This window comes from Mus pahari, chromosome 6, assembly GCF_900095145.1.
Source record: "Mus pahari chromosome 6, PAHARI_EIJ_v1.1, whole genome shotgun sequence".
NCBI lineage: Eukaryota > Metazoa > Chordata > Mammalia > Rodentia > Muridae > Mus > Mus pahari.
Genome location: NC_034595.1, coordinates 67868987 through 67883032, shown reverse-complemented (window position 1 = coordinate 67883032; position 14046 = coordinate 67868987). Strand labels below are relative to the sequence as shown.

The 14046-nt window shown below is 43.7% G+C and overlaps 1 protein-coding gene across 1 annotated transcript in view; it reads right to left on the bottom strand.

Annotated features, from left to right (window-relative positions):
- Tesk2 (testis associated actin remodelling kinase 2) overlaps positions 1-14046 on the bottom strand; it is an 89597-nt gene that overhangs the window by 64235 nt on the left and 11316 nt on the right. The window lies entirely within an intron of this gene.

Genomic DNA, 14046 nt, shown 5'->3' with positions numbered 1-14046 from the left:
AAAAAAAAAAAAAAAACCTAAATTCCAGGGCTGGAGAGATGGCTTAACCTAAGAGCACCGATTGCTCTGTACCTGAGTTCAATTCCCAGCAGCCACATGGTGGCTCACAACCATCTGTAATGGGATCTGAAGCCCTCTTCTGTGTGTCTGAAGACAGCAATCATGTACTCACACATAAATAAATCTTTTTTTAAAGATATATGTATTTATTTTATATGTTAGTATGCTGCCACTGTCTTCAGCCTCTGGGCTGGCCTGGTCAGAGTCTTGTTACAAGCATAGCACAATAAACTGAAAGATTGTATGTGTTTACTTTGAAAAATAACATATCTCTGCTCACAGGACCTGCCTTTCTTTTGTGCGAGAAGGAGTCTTATTTAGAATCCCAGACTGGCGGGAAACTCTGGTGTGCTGGAGTGCTGGAACAGCACCCACTTCCCACCACACCTAGCTCAAACATTTTTTAAGAGGGAGGAGAAGAACCTGAGGATTTGGTTTCTAGTAACACAATGTTTCAGTGGGGTTTCTATTGCTGCAACAAACGCCATGACCAAAACGCAAAGTCGAGGAGGAAAGGGTTACTCGGCTTACACTTCCACACTGCTGTTTATCACCCAAGGATGTCAGGACAGGAACTCAAACAGAGCAGGATCCTAGAGGCAGGAGCAGAAGCAAAGACCTTGGAGGGATGCTGTTCACTGGCTTGCTTCCAATGGCTTACTCAGTCTGCTTTCTTTCTTTTCTTTTTTTTTCTTTTTTGGTTTTTGAGACAGGGTTTCTCTGTGTAGCTTTGGCTGTCCTGGAACTCACTCTGTACACCAGGCTGGCCTCAAACTCAGAAACCTGCCTGCCTCTGCCTCCCAGGTGCTGGGATTAAAGGCATGTGCCACCACCACCCAGCCAGTCTGCTTTCTTATAGAACACCAGCCCACAATGAGCTGGGTCCTCTCCCATCAATAACGAAGAAAATGCCCTTCAGCTGGATCTTAATGGAGGCATTTTCTCAATTAAGGCTCCTTGCTTTCAGATAGTTTAGTTTGTGTGTTAAGCTGACATAAGACCAGCCAGCACACACAATTAGCAAGCCCTAGACACATAAGCTCAGCAGGTAGAGAGGCTAACAATAATGTGGGCCAAGTATTATTCAAGGCTAGCCTGGACTACATAACAAGCACATTTCAAACAAACAAATAAACAAGGTCTGCCTCAGCTATATAGCAAGTTGGGCAGGCATGGACTACATGAGATCCTGCCAATAATAAAGTAAAAGTTCTTTGTACATGCATGCTTGTAATCTACACACTTAGGAGGTAGAGACAGCAGGTTCAGGATTTCAAAAAAAGCAAGTGTTTTCGGCAAGTCTATTACTACAGAAGAACGTGTCTTAAAAGAGGGAACAAAGGAAATATACACAGTATACTCTATATTTAGCTCAGTAATGACATTCTGGTCTTCTGAGCACCTATCAGAATGCCATGGAAACATGCACGGTGAGGCTTCGGAGAGGAACTCTACCGGGAACGGGCTAGAGGCCATTCACATTCCACTCTGGCAAAGAATCTGGTTGTGCTTTTGCCCACATCCTCAGAACTACAGTGAGACTGCACTTAAAAATAACTGTTGTTTGAAGCTGTCTGAAGGGGAGAATTTCAAGACAACAGAACAAAAGGACTGTGGTATAGTGGTTGCTCACAGTATTTACCTTGACTTACTGAGGAGAGGGGGAGGGGGAGGGGAGGGGAGGGGAAAAGAGAGGGAGAGGGCACTATGACACACACATATATATATATGGGGAGGGGGGAAGTGAGCCCTGTCAAAGTTATGGATAGAAATGTGCAGCTTGGAAAGGAAAGGAACCTGAAGCCAATGAAAGTTTCGGGTGGGCAGCCTGAGACCAAGCAGCTGTAACTGTTGAAGAAATTAGCACCATTATGGGGACACTTGAGACTTTGCACGAGCTCAACAGGAAACAAGATACCACACATCGAGAGTTCCAAGGTATAACAGAGAAAATTTCATGAGAGTAGCTTAGAGGACAGAACCTTCAGGGTACTTACTAAAACACTGTTGCCCGAGAAGCTGGTCCCCCAGGTTCAGTCACAGACGGCACAGCGATGACTGCAGCTGTAGTCCCTAGAAGGCCTGGCTACTCTATTCTTTTTCTTCTCCTTCTCTCCTCTTGTCTCCTCCCCTTCCTTTCCCTCCCCCCTCTCTCCCCCACCCCTTTTTGGGTTTTTTTTAAGACAAGGTTTCTCGGTGTATCCCTGTGTGTCCAGTAACTCACTATATAGACCAGGCTGCCCTCAAGTTCACAGAGATCTGCCTGCCTCTGCCTCCTGAGTGCTGGGATTACGGGCATGTGCCAACACTCCCAGCTTTCCTGGCTACATTTAGAGCTGGCAGAATTTGGCATTATCATCATGGTGCTGATTTTTTCAGGCATTCCAGATACAAGAGGTGGTCATGGAGATTGGTACCAAGTTAGCACAGGCCAAGCAACATCCAGCAGGTTTGGTGTCTATGCATGGGAATACTGAGTGGTCTGTGGACAAGTCGATAAAGAAGCTGGACTTACAGTGGAGACTCTATGATACTGGAGGCACCAGAAATGTGAGACATCTCCAAGGACAGCTGCAGGTACTGAGCACAGCTTACCCAAGAGGAAGGGAGGCTGTATACACTGCAGGCAGACCTGGAGAGTCAGGGCTACCCAAGTCCACTGGAACCCAGACAATGTCGTGAGGAATCAGGAAACTACATGGTCTGATGTTTGTGCTGCTCACATTTTGGTCTTGCTTTGAGCCAATTATTTCTTTCCCGTCCCTTTATTCCTTCTTTTAGAATGGGAATGTTTACTTTGTGTTATTGTATATTAGAACTATATAACTTTTTTCTTGATTTTTCTAAAGCCTCACAGTTAAAAGCCAGCCTTGAAGCCAGGCATGGCAGTACATGCCTATAATCCTACCGCATTTTAGGAAGATGCAAGAGAGTCAGTTCAAGGTAACCCTTAGCTACTCTGTGATTCTCAAGATCAGTCTCAGCTACATGGGACCCAGTCAAGAAGAGAGAAGCAGAGAACACATCTTGAAACTCAGAACAGACACTAGACTTGTGAACAGGATTAGAGCTGTTAGGGCTTTGGGGACTTGTAAAAGATGACCTAAGGGCACTTTGCATTATTCGATGAATGCTGAGGGAAGCAGAAGCTGCCTTGTCTGGCCTTGATAGAAGAGGAGATGCCTCGTCTTACTGCAACTTGATATGCCATGGCTGGCTAATACCCATAGAGGCTGTTTTCTGAAGAGAAAAGAGGAGTGGCTAGGGTAGCAGAGGAGGAGAAGAGGGAGAAGAAACTATGGTCTGGATTGAAATAAAAATAAATAAATTCTGAGCAAGACAAAAATTAACACTGGGCCAAGCAGGGCCATGAGTGGAATATTACACTTTAAAGCCACAATTCTCAATCCATGGGTCCCTGGCCCTTTGGAGGTTAGGCACAGAGGTTGCCCAAGACCATTAGAAAACACAGATAGTTACATTACGATACATAACAGTAGCAAAATTACAGTTATAAAGTAGCAATAATACAGTTGTGGGGGTCATGATGTGTTGAAGGGCTGCAGTATTAGGGAGGTTGAGAACCACTGCTTTGGGTATCAAATTAATAAAGGATGAACATAGGATGGTTCATTTTGACTGTCACCTTGATGACGTTCCCTAGAACATCAACCAGGCGCACTTGGATATGTCTGAGAGAGATTTGCTAGAGAGGATTAGCTAAGGAGAGGAAACACTGTGAGACTATGTAAAGCACCAACACAAGCTAGAGTCTGGATAGAGAGGCCAGAGTGAGAACCAAATTAGAGTAGTCTGTCTGCTTCCTGATCCATGAGATGTGAGCAGGCGACTCCCACAGTTAGAGCTACCTGCCGCCACACCTTTCCTACCATCGTGAACAACATCCCTCAGAACTGTAAGCCAATACAAGTTCTCCCTTGAATTGCTTTTTGAGAAGTACCCGTTCACAAAAAGGAGAAAAATCACTAATATAGAAACTAAATTCATAACAGCTGCTGCTTTAATAGGGAAAAATGAGACATGGGGAAAAATAAAAAGAATTCGAATGTTTATATTTTATTTCCTTTTACTAGAAAACAAAAACCTGCCAGGTAGTGGTGGCACATACCTTTGATGCCAGCACTTGGGAGGCAGAGGCAGGCAAATCTCTGAGTTCGAGGCCAGCCTGGTCTACAAAGTAAGTTGCAGGGCTGCCAGAGCTACACAGAGAAACCCTGTCTCAAAAACAAACAAACAAACAAACAAAAACAAAACCTTCCAAGCTGGCAGGAGAGCTCAGGCACCAAGCCTGGTAACCCGAGCCAGGGACCCCACAGAGGAGGAAAGAAGGAACCCCCACAAGTTGTCCTTTTATCTCCACATGCATGCTGTGACATGTTCTGCAACAGTCCACTGCAGTCCAAGGAATACAAAGTCTCAAACACTTCTGCAACAATCCCACTGCAATCCAAGGAATACAGAGATCCTACACTAAAGTCTAACTTACACAAGTCATAAATTTAAAATAGAAAAGAATGTATTTAGTTTAGAGTCCCTCTTACAGCTAAAGTGATATTAATCACTAGGTAGCTGGGACGAACGGTAGACAGTGCAGTCCCTTTAATTCACTAGTAATTTTTTTTAAATTCTGAAAAAGGAAAATGCCCAAGCTGTGCCCTCTGTTCCCATGGCCAGCCACTAAATAACCATATTTTACTTCATTATTATGTATGTATACATGATGCAGTATACATGTTTGTGAGGGGTGTATGTTCATGTGTGACAGTGTGTATACACGTGTCTGTGTATGAGTATGTGCATATGAATGTAGGCATGAATTCCTGGGTGCTACATGTCAAACTCTGGTTGACTGCAAAAGTAGTTAATTGATCTTATTAATGAGCTTCTCTTCAGTTCTGCTTTTTGTTGCTGTTGTGCTGTTTTTGTTTTTGAGGACAGGTTCCTCTGTGGAGCCCAGCTTGTCCTGGAACTTACTTTGTAAACCAGATTGTCTCTGAACTCAGAGATACTCGTGCCTGTCTCCAGTGCTGGGATTAAAGGCTCTCGGACAACCTTTAATTAGCTATAAAAGGCAAGAAAGGTACGGATAAACACCCAAACCTACCACCACACAAAGGCTACTGATGGGGCTCTGCTGAGTGAGAAAGGCAGCCTGAGTTTGATCCCTGGTACTAACACGGGGAAGGAACCAACTCCTGCAAGCTGGTCTGTGACCTCTACGGAGGGGGAGCCTGCTCTCTTATTCTGGGTATGTGTACATACACAATCACACACACACACACACACACATGCATAGTGGCATGTACCTTTAACCCCAGCACTCAAGAGAGAGAGGCGGCTGGATCTCTGTGAGTTTGATTGAGGTCTTCATAGTGAGTTCCAGGACAGCCAAATACATAGTGAGACCTTGTTTAAAAATAAACAAGGGGGCTGGAGAGATGGCTCAGTGGTTAAGAGCACTGTTCTTCCAGAGGTCCTGAGTTCAATTCTCAGCAACCACATGGTGGCTCACAACCATCTTTAACGGGGTTCAATGCTCTCTTCTGGTGTGTCTGAAGAGAGCAATAGTGTACTCATATACATTAAATAAATAGATATTTTAAACAAACAAACTTTCCTGGGGTTGGGGGATTGGAGGAGACCATGTGTTTAAAGTACATACTTATGGACTCAGGGAGGAGCTCCTTGAGCCTCGGGGAGCACGGAGAGGTCAGAGGACTACTTGCAGTTCTCACCTTCTGTCCACTCAGAGTTTTTAAATCTGAAAGTGATTAATTTTAAAATCAGAAAATATACTATTTGTAATATATGAAACGTTAAGTAAGATGTTTTCTGAGCATGGATTACTTGCCTTAGGTCTCATTTACAGAGTATCACCTTTTTAAAAGTGGGTGTTTATTTTTATTTATGCGATAAGTGTTTTGCCTGCATGTATGTAGGTGAGAGCCTGATGCCCTCACAGGCCAGAAGAGAGGAAGAGAGCACTGTATCTCCTACAACCAGAAGCAGACAGTTGGGACCTGCCTGCCGTACAGGTGCTGGGAACTGAACCCAAAGCAGCCAGTGCTCTTTTTTTTTTTTTTTTTTCTGAGGCAGGGGCTCTTAACCACTGAACCATCTCTCCAGCCCTGGAATAGTACCTTTTGACACTTATGATACCCTTCAAAATATAAATTTGGGGGGGCAAAGAGACAATTAAAATAACTCTTATACTTACCAGGAAGATGCAATGATTGAAAAACATGTTAGCTCAGTTAGCAGTTAGCACCTAGCTTGTACAAAAGCCCTCCCTCCGTTCATCTCTTGATATCACCAGATGTGGTGACATGTGGTGCACATGCCTGTAATCTCAACCCAGGAAGCAGAGGTGGGAGGGTCACAGGTTCAAGGAATCTTTGGCCATATAGTGAGTTCGAAGGCACTCTGTGTTACACGAGACCCTAAGAGAAAAGGAGGAAAAGAAGAAAGGGAAGAAGAGAGACGCAGATTCTAAGCACTATGTAGACTACACGCAGTATGAGAGATTTGCTTGTTTCGTGCTTTTTGTTTTCGAGACACGATTTCTGTGGAGCCCTGGCTGTAGTAAACACTGGCACTGTACACTAGGCTAGTCTCAGACTCAGATATCCACCTGCCTCTGCCTCCCAAGTGCTAAAGAAATGTGCCAAACCTGCAGGCTAAGTGTGAGTTTGTAAACACTTGGGTTTTCTTCTTTCTGCTGGGGATGGGACCCAGAGCCTCTCTCATGCTAGATGAGCATCCTTCACTGAGCACGTGCCCAGACAAAATATGGACTTTTTAAAAAATGAAAATTGGCAATACTTGATCCCTCCTCAGATAGTAATAGTTCAGGTAGAGTCTCACTGCCTTTCAACTAGAGGCAGTGAAACTCTGCCTTGTCAAGGAGGTTGAGGGTGTGGGGTAGGCAATCCTGGCATTTTAGTGGGCAGGAGCCAAAGAAACTGAATGTCCTGCAGAGCACAGTCCTGCACAACAAAGACTTGTCCTCCCTGGAATGCCAGCAGCGCCCAGCTGAGATGCCTGCACTGGAAAAGCTTCATCGCTTTTGTCCTTAAACAGGAAATGGCCTTTAGTGGTCTTTCGAAAATGCCAAACTTCTGTGGCTAACAAGGAGACAAACATTGCTTGTTTGGCTTTAAGACAGACTCGTTATACAGCCCTGGCTGACCTAGAACTTGCTACGCAGACCAGGCAGGCTTCAATTCAGAGACCCTCCTGCCTCTGCCACCCAGGGGCTGGGTTTAAAGGCCTGGACCTAGCCAAACTTTTTTTTTTGGAGGGGGGCGGTGTTACTGTGTTACAACTTGGACCTTTTCTTTTTTTTCTTTTTCTTTTTTTTTCAGGTTTTTTTCGAGACAGGGTTTCTGTATAGCCCTGGCTGTCCTGGAACTCACTCTGTAGACCAGGCTGGTCTTGAACTCAGAAATCTGCCTGCCTCTGCCTCCTGAGTGCTGGGATTAAAGGTGTGCGCCACCACGCCCGGCATAACTTGGACCTTTTTAAACAGAAGAAAGGAGAGAAGAATTGAGGGGATAGAGGAGGGTGGAGGAGGAGAGGGAAAAGGGAGGAAGGAGGGAGGGAAATTCTCACCCAGCCTCTTTTTAAAAGTTCATTTCATTTACATTGAGGTTGCACTGGAGAGATGGCTCAGCAGTTACGATTCCCAGCACCCACATTTTGGCTCCCAACCTTTGGCATGTAACTCCAGTTCCCAGGGCTATGACACCCTCTTTGGATCTTCTCAGACATTGCATATACATGGTGCTCAGACATATATGCAGGTAAAACACCCAAAAAAACATGAAAGAAATTTTTAAAAACTTTTCTTTTTTTTTCTTTTATTTTTCAAGAAAGAGTTTTTTTATGTGTTGTAGCCCTGGCTGTCCTGGAACTAACTCTGTAGACTAAGCTGGTCTCAAACTCACAGAGATCCACCTGCCTTGAAAACTCCCACCCTGTCAGTGATGGGTTTAAAGGTGGACACTACCACCACCCAGCCTTAAAAACTTTTTAAGGGGGCTGGTGAGATGGCTCAGTGGGTAAGAGCACATGGTGGTTCACAACCATCTGTAACAAGATCTGATTCTGGAGTGTCTGAAGACAACTACAGTGTACTTACATATAATAAATAAATAAATAAATCTTTTTAAAAAAAAAAAAAACTTTTTAAGGGTCGGAGAGGTGGCTCAGTGGTTAAGACCACTAGCTGCTCTTCCAAAGGTCCTGAGTTCAATTCCCAGAAACCACATGGTGGCTCACAACCATCTGTAATGGGATCTGATGCTCTCTTCTGGTGTGTCTGAAGACAGCATACAGTGTACTCATATACATTAAATAAATAAATCTTTAAAAAAAAAAAAAACTTTTTAAAAGAAACAAAGTAAGTAGAATTAGAAGTTGTGATGCAGGCTGGTGAGACAGCTCAGTGGGTAAAGGCGACTGCCACCACCTCAGAAGCCGGGCGTGGTGGTGCATGCCTTTAATCCCAGCACTCGGGGAGGCAGAGGCAGGCAGATTTCTGAGTTCCAGGCCAGCTTGGTCTACAAAGTGAGTTCCAGGACAACCAGGGCTACACAGAAAAACCCTGTCTCAAAAAAAAAAAAAAAAATATATATATGGTTGGAACCAATCGAAAAAAGATGGTAGACTAAATATCTTATCCTTTTTTCTTTCTTTTTTATCTTTCCAAAATGGCAATTTGAGAAACAATTTCCCAATGAATCAAAGAAACTTTCAGGACTCTCAGATCACTCTCTTAGCTGAAATGCTTCTATAGATAACTGCAGGCACCATTTACCATGGCCCATACATTCTGACAACTGTTTTTTAATTCTCTCTCTCTCTGCATTGGTGTTTTGCCTGCATGAATATCTGTGTGAAGGTCTCAGATACCCCAGAACTAGAACTATAAACAGTTGTAAGCTGCCATGTGGTTGCTGGGAATTGAACCAGGGTCCTCTGGAAGAGGAACCAATGCTCTTAACCACTGAGCCATCTTTAACCACTGAGCCATCATCTTTCCAGCTCCAATCAATTATTTTATGTATGTTTCTTCTAATCTTCATGATATGTCTGCAAAACATGCATCCTCTCCCATGTAAGGGAAGAAGGTCACTGAGTGTGGTGACACACATCTTTAATCCAAGAAATGGGCAATAGATGCAGGTGGGTCGCATCTACAGAGCAATTCCCCTTGCCATGGATTCACAGGGAGATTTCTGTCTCAAAATAATAAAGAGGGGAGGTAGGTAAAACAGTCAAATTAAGGCTTGTTGGAAGATAATTAACACGGACTTGGGGTTCGAAAGTTAAGTTCCCAAAGCTAAGCACTTACCACCGTAACCTGTGTCCCTCCACAAGCATAGCTACATTCCTGTTAGTTACAGGAAGTCACTACTAGTCTCTACCCTCCCTGAACAGAGACTAAAATGTACACACACAGTACCTCGCCAGCGACCTCTAAGGCAGAGCTTCTTAACCTGTGGGTTGAGACTCCCTTGGGGTCGCATATCCGATATTTACATTATGACTCATAACAGTAGCAAAATTATAGTTATGAAGTAGCAACAAAAATAATTTTATAGTTGGGGTTCACCACGACATGGGGTACTGAATTAAAGGGTTGCAGTGTTAGGAAGGTTGAGAACCACGGCTGTAAGGCTTCCTCACCAACTTTCCTGTTGAAGGCTTTTAAAAGACTTCAGTCACTTAATTATTATAAAGCAAAAACTACCATTGATCCTAACACACTTCTTTTTGCTGTTCAACTGTTGCGTGTGTTTGTTTATCCTGGGGTTTTGTTCATATGGAGGTTTGTTTATTGTTGTTGCCCCTCCCCCCAAAAAACAGATTTTCTAAGCAATGGATGACAAACTAGCAGGAAAAAAAATCATGCCAACTCGTTGCCGTTCCTTCTATGCTGTTGTAACCACACAGTGTTTATTTCTTTTTCTTTTTGAGACAAGGTCTCGTGGAAGGCCGGGCTGACCTCAGATTCCCTAAGCAGCTAAGGACGACCCTAAACTTCTGATACCCCTGACTATACTTCCCAGACGCGAGCCAACACTCCCAGCTTTATGCCCCGCTGGGGCTCTGGGCTGGGTAGGCAAGCACTCTACCAATTGTGCTACACTCCCCCACACTCACAGATTTGTTATATACTAACATCACAAAACAAGGCAAACAACATGTCACAATAGCAAAGGCACAAATAAAACCCTACAATCTACTGAAACACAATCAACTGATATCAAGGTAGTATATTGTCAGCCAGTACGGAGAATCTTTAATGTCCATCCAAATACAGAATCGAGTATCCATAAAGTTGGTGAGGAATTGAGGCCAGCCTAGTCTACACAGCAAGTTCCAAGACAGTCAGACAGGGGTACACAGAAACCTTGTCTCAAAACACACACACACACACACACACACACACACACACACACACACGCACACTCCAAAAAAACAAACAAAAAAGTTGGTGAGGAAGACTCTCAAAGTGAGGAAAATAGCAAATTTTACAACCAAGATATAAAGAATAGAAAAAGAACACAGGGCTAGAGAGATGGCTCAGTGGTTAAGAGCACTGACTGCTTTTTCCAAAGGTCCTGAGTTCAATTCCAGAAACCTCATGGTGGCTCACAACCATCTGTAATGGGATCTGATGCCCTCTTCTGGTGTGTCTGAAGACACAGAACAGTACTCACATACATAAAATAAATAAATCAATCTTTAAAAAAGAATACAAGCCGGGCAGTGGTGGCGCACATCTTTAATCCCAGCACTTGGGAGGCAGAGACAGGTGGATTTCTGAGTTCGAGGCCAGCCTGGTCTACAGAGTGAGTTCCAGGACAGCCAGGGCTACACAGAGAAACCCTGTCTCGAAAAAAACCAAAAAAATAAAAAATAAATAAAAAAATAATACGAATATATAATATGCTGATGTCCTAATTATTTTGGCTTTTTCTAAAATCATAAAAACTCTTTAACTATTCTAAAATTAAAGTAAGAATTTGTCCTGTGTGATTCGTAAATTGGCCATTCATTTTCCAGAACAGGAACACTGACAAGCACATGAGCTGTGTTTCAAGACCAAACACATGGCAAATGTACATGGCACCCAGCCCAGCAGTTATCCTTTCCATGGCCAACACAGCAAACACACACATTTCAGGATGGCTGCATAATTAAAACTAAAAGCAATACTGCTGAGCTTGACGCCCTGCTGGGAAATAATAAGTTGAAACTGCCATTCAAACCAAAGCCATTCTAGCATAAAACTGACATCCCCCGCTTAGCTGCAAACATCACAGTGGCACCCACTAGTGCCAGACAGATCAAAAGATGGCTCTTAAACGTGTGTTAGTTCTTTTGAGTATACCATATTTGCTATGAAACTAGATTGGCCAGGCTCAGGCCAGGCAGCAGTGGAACACAACATAAAATAGAAATTTAGGCTGAGAGTTACAAAGGCATTTGAAGGTAAATTAGTTCAAATCCCTTTTTTTTTTTTTTTTTAATCCCCCTTGGTTTTTTGAGACAGGGTTTCTCTGTGTAGCTCTGGCTGTCCTGGAACTCACTTTGTAGACCAGGCTGAACTCGAACTCAGAAATCCGCCTGCCTCTGCCTCCCGAGTGCTGGGATTAAAGGCGTGCGCCACCACGCCCTGCCTAGTTCAAATGTCTTAACCATTTACAGGGATCTCTGTAGTTTTTGTTTGGTTTGTTAGTTTGTTGTCTTATTGAGATAGAGTTTCACACTAGTCCAGGCTGGCCTGGAACATATATATAGTAACCCTCCTGCCTCATCCTCTGAATACTGGATTACTGGTATAAACCACCACATCTAGCTAGGAATCCCTGCTATGAACTGCCCACGTGAGGTCAGCGAGCTGGCTCAGCAGGTAGAAGTGATTGTGGAGCAGACTTGACAACCTAAGTTCAATCTCTGGTTCCCAAAGGAAAGGAAAGAGCAGACTCCTGAAAGTTGTCCTTTGACATCCTCATATGCACTAAAACCCTACCCACAGAATAAATAAAGAAATGTAATTTTAAAAAGTTAAGCTGTGTGATCAACGGTGACAACAAACTGGCATGCTCCACCTCAGCAGTTTTACCCAGCCAGAACTCATCCAGCACTCATGCACGCTGGGCAAGCACTCCAGCAAGCAAGTGCCATCCCCTGTCCAGATGCTCAGAATCTTACAGATATTTTCTTTCCAATAAAAGAAAAACACTGGCTTTGTGGTATATATTACTTTATTTGAATACTGGATCTGAGGCTAATAGTTAAAACAACGGTCAGTAAATAAATACCAAAACATATTTTTCTTTAATAATAACCCCACTATTTCATAGGCATGAATGATTTCAAAGCATCACCGACTAGCTGGAAGTGAACTACAACCTATAATAGTTTTCATATATCACACCTACCAGTTAAACATCTTTAGTGAGTTGGCACCGTGCTCACACCTGTTATCATCCCACAGGGAGAAAGCTGAGGCTGGACCTCTGAGTCCAGCCCAAGCTACAGCATGAGATCCCGTCTCAACAAAGGGTAAAATCTTCAAAGATAGCTGCTTTTTTGTTGTTGTTTTGGGGAGGGAGGTTTCAGATAGGGCTTCTCTAGTCCCTCATCCTAGAACTCACTCTGGAGATGAGGCTGCCCTCAAACTCAGACATCTGCCTGCCTCTGCCTTCTGTGTGCTAGGATTAAAGGCACATACCACCACCACCCAGCTGTAGTTAATCTCTTAACTGCTGAGCTATCTCTCCTGCCCCGCTACCTCCAATTTCATCTATCTTGACTCTTCCATCCATAGACACAATCTACTTATGCACTTAGTGTTAACTGTCAACTTGACAAAAATCTAGAGTCCCATGATAGTGACCTACCTCACTTGGGGCATGCCACTGAGGATCATCTTGACTGCATCAGTCAGGTGAGATGCCCCATGCACTGTACAGAACACCACACCTGGCCTTGATCCTGCAGAAGGGGAACTGAGCAGGCAGCATGTTAACTCTCTCTCTGCTTTCTGATATGAGCAGATGTGACCTGCCGCTTCCGATGCCTACCATGTTGACTTCCCCACCACAGCATACAGATTCTGGGATTGTGGACCAGGATCAAGCCTTTCTCTCTGAGCTGCTTATCTGTAACACCTGCTCACATGCCAGTGCCCAGGCATGTGACATGCTTTCTCCTTGGCATGCTCTTATTGGTTTCTTCCACATAGAATCAACTAAATGAGTTGTGCTCTCTGACCTTTCAGTCTCCTTTGTCTGTGCTTTGATAGAACACTGTCCTGCACAAATCCTTATCACAGTTATCTTACTGTACATTAATCGTTGCTTATCGTTTTCTTCTGGACTATGAGCTCCATAAGGACTTGGACTTGAACATGCTCACCTTCAAATGAATTATGGTATATACATCTCAGTATTAGATACAAATTTTAGGGTTTTCTTTTGCTTTGGATTTAGTTTGGCTTTTTGTTGTCAAGTATTTGAAATGTGCCCTGGTGCATGTGCATATGTGCATATCCACTTTGTGTTCTGAGGACAGAGTCTCTAACTGGATCTTGCTGATTATTCTGAACTGACTGGCCAGTGAGCCTCAGGACTATCCTCTCTATTTCCCTAGCATTGGATTATAGATACTTGCCATTATATTATATCCCAGCTTTCTTTTTTGGGGGGGGAGGGAGGTTTCGAGACAGGGTTTCTCTGTATAGCCCTGGCTGTCCTGGAACGCACTTTGTAGACCAAAGTGCTAGCCTCGAACTCAGAAATCCGCCTACCTCTGCCTCCCAAGTGCTGGGATCAAAGGCATGCGCCACCACGCCCGGCTATATCCCAGTTTTCTAAATGAGATTTGGAGATCAAACTTGGATCAAATCCTCATGTATGTACCATAAGCACTTTATTTTTTTTTTTTTTT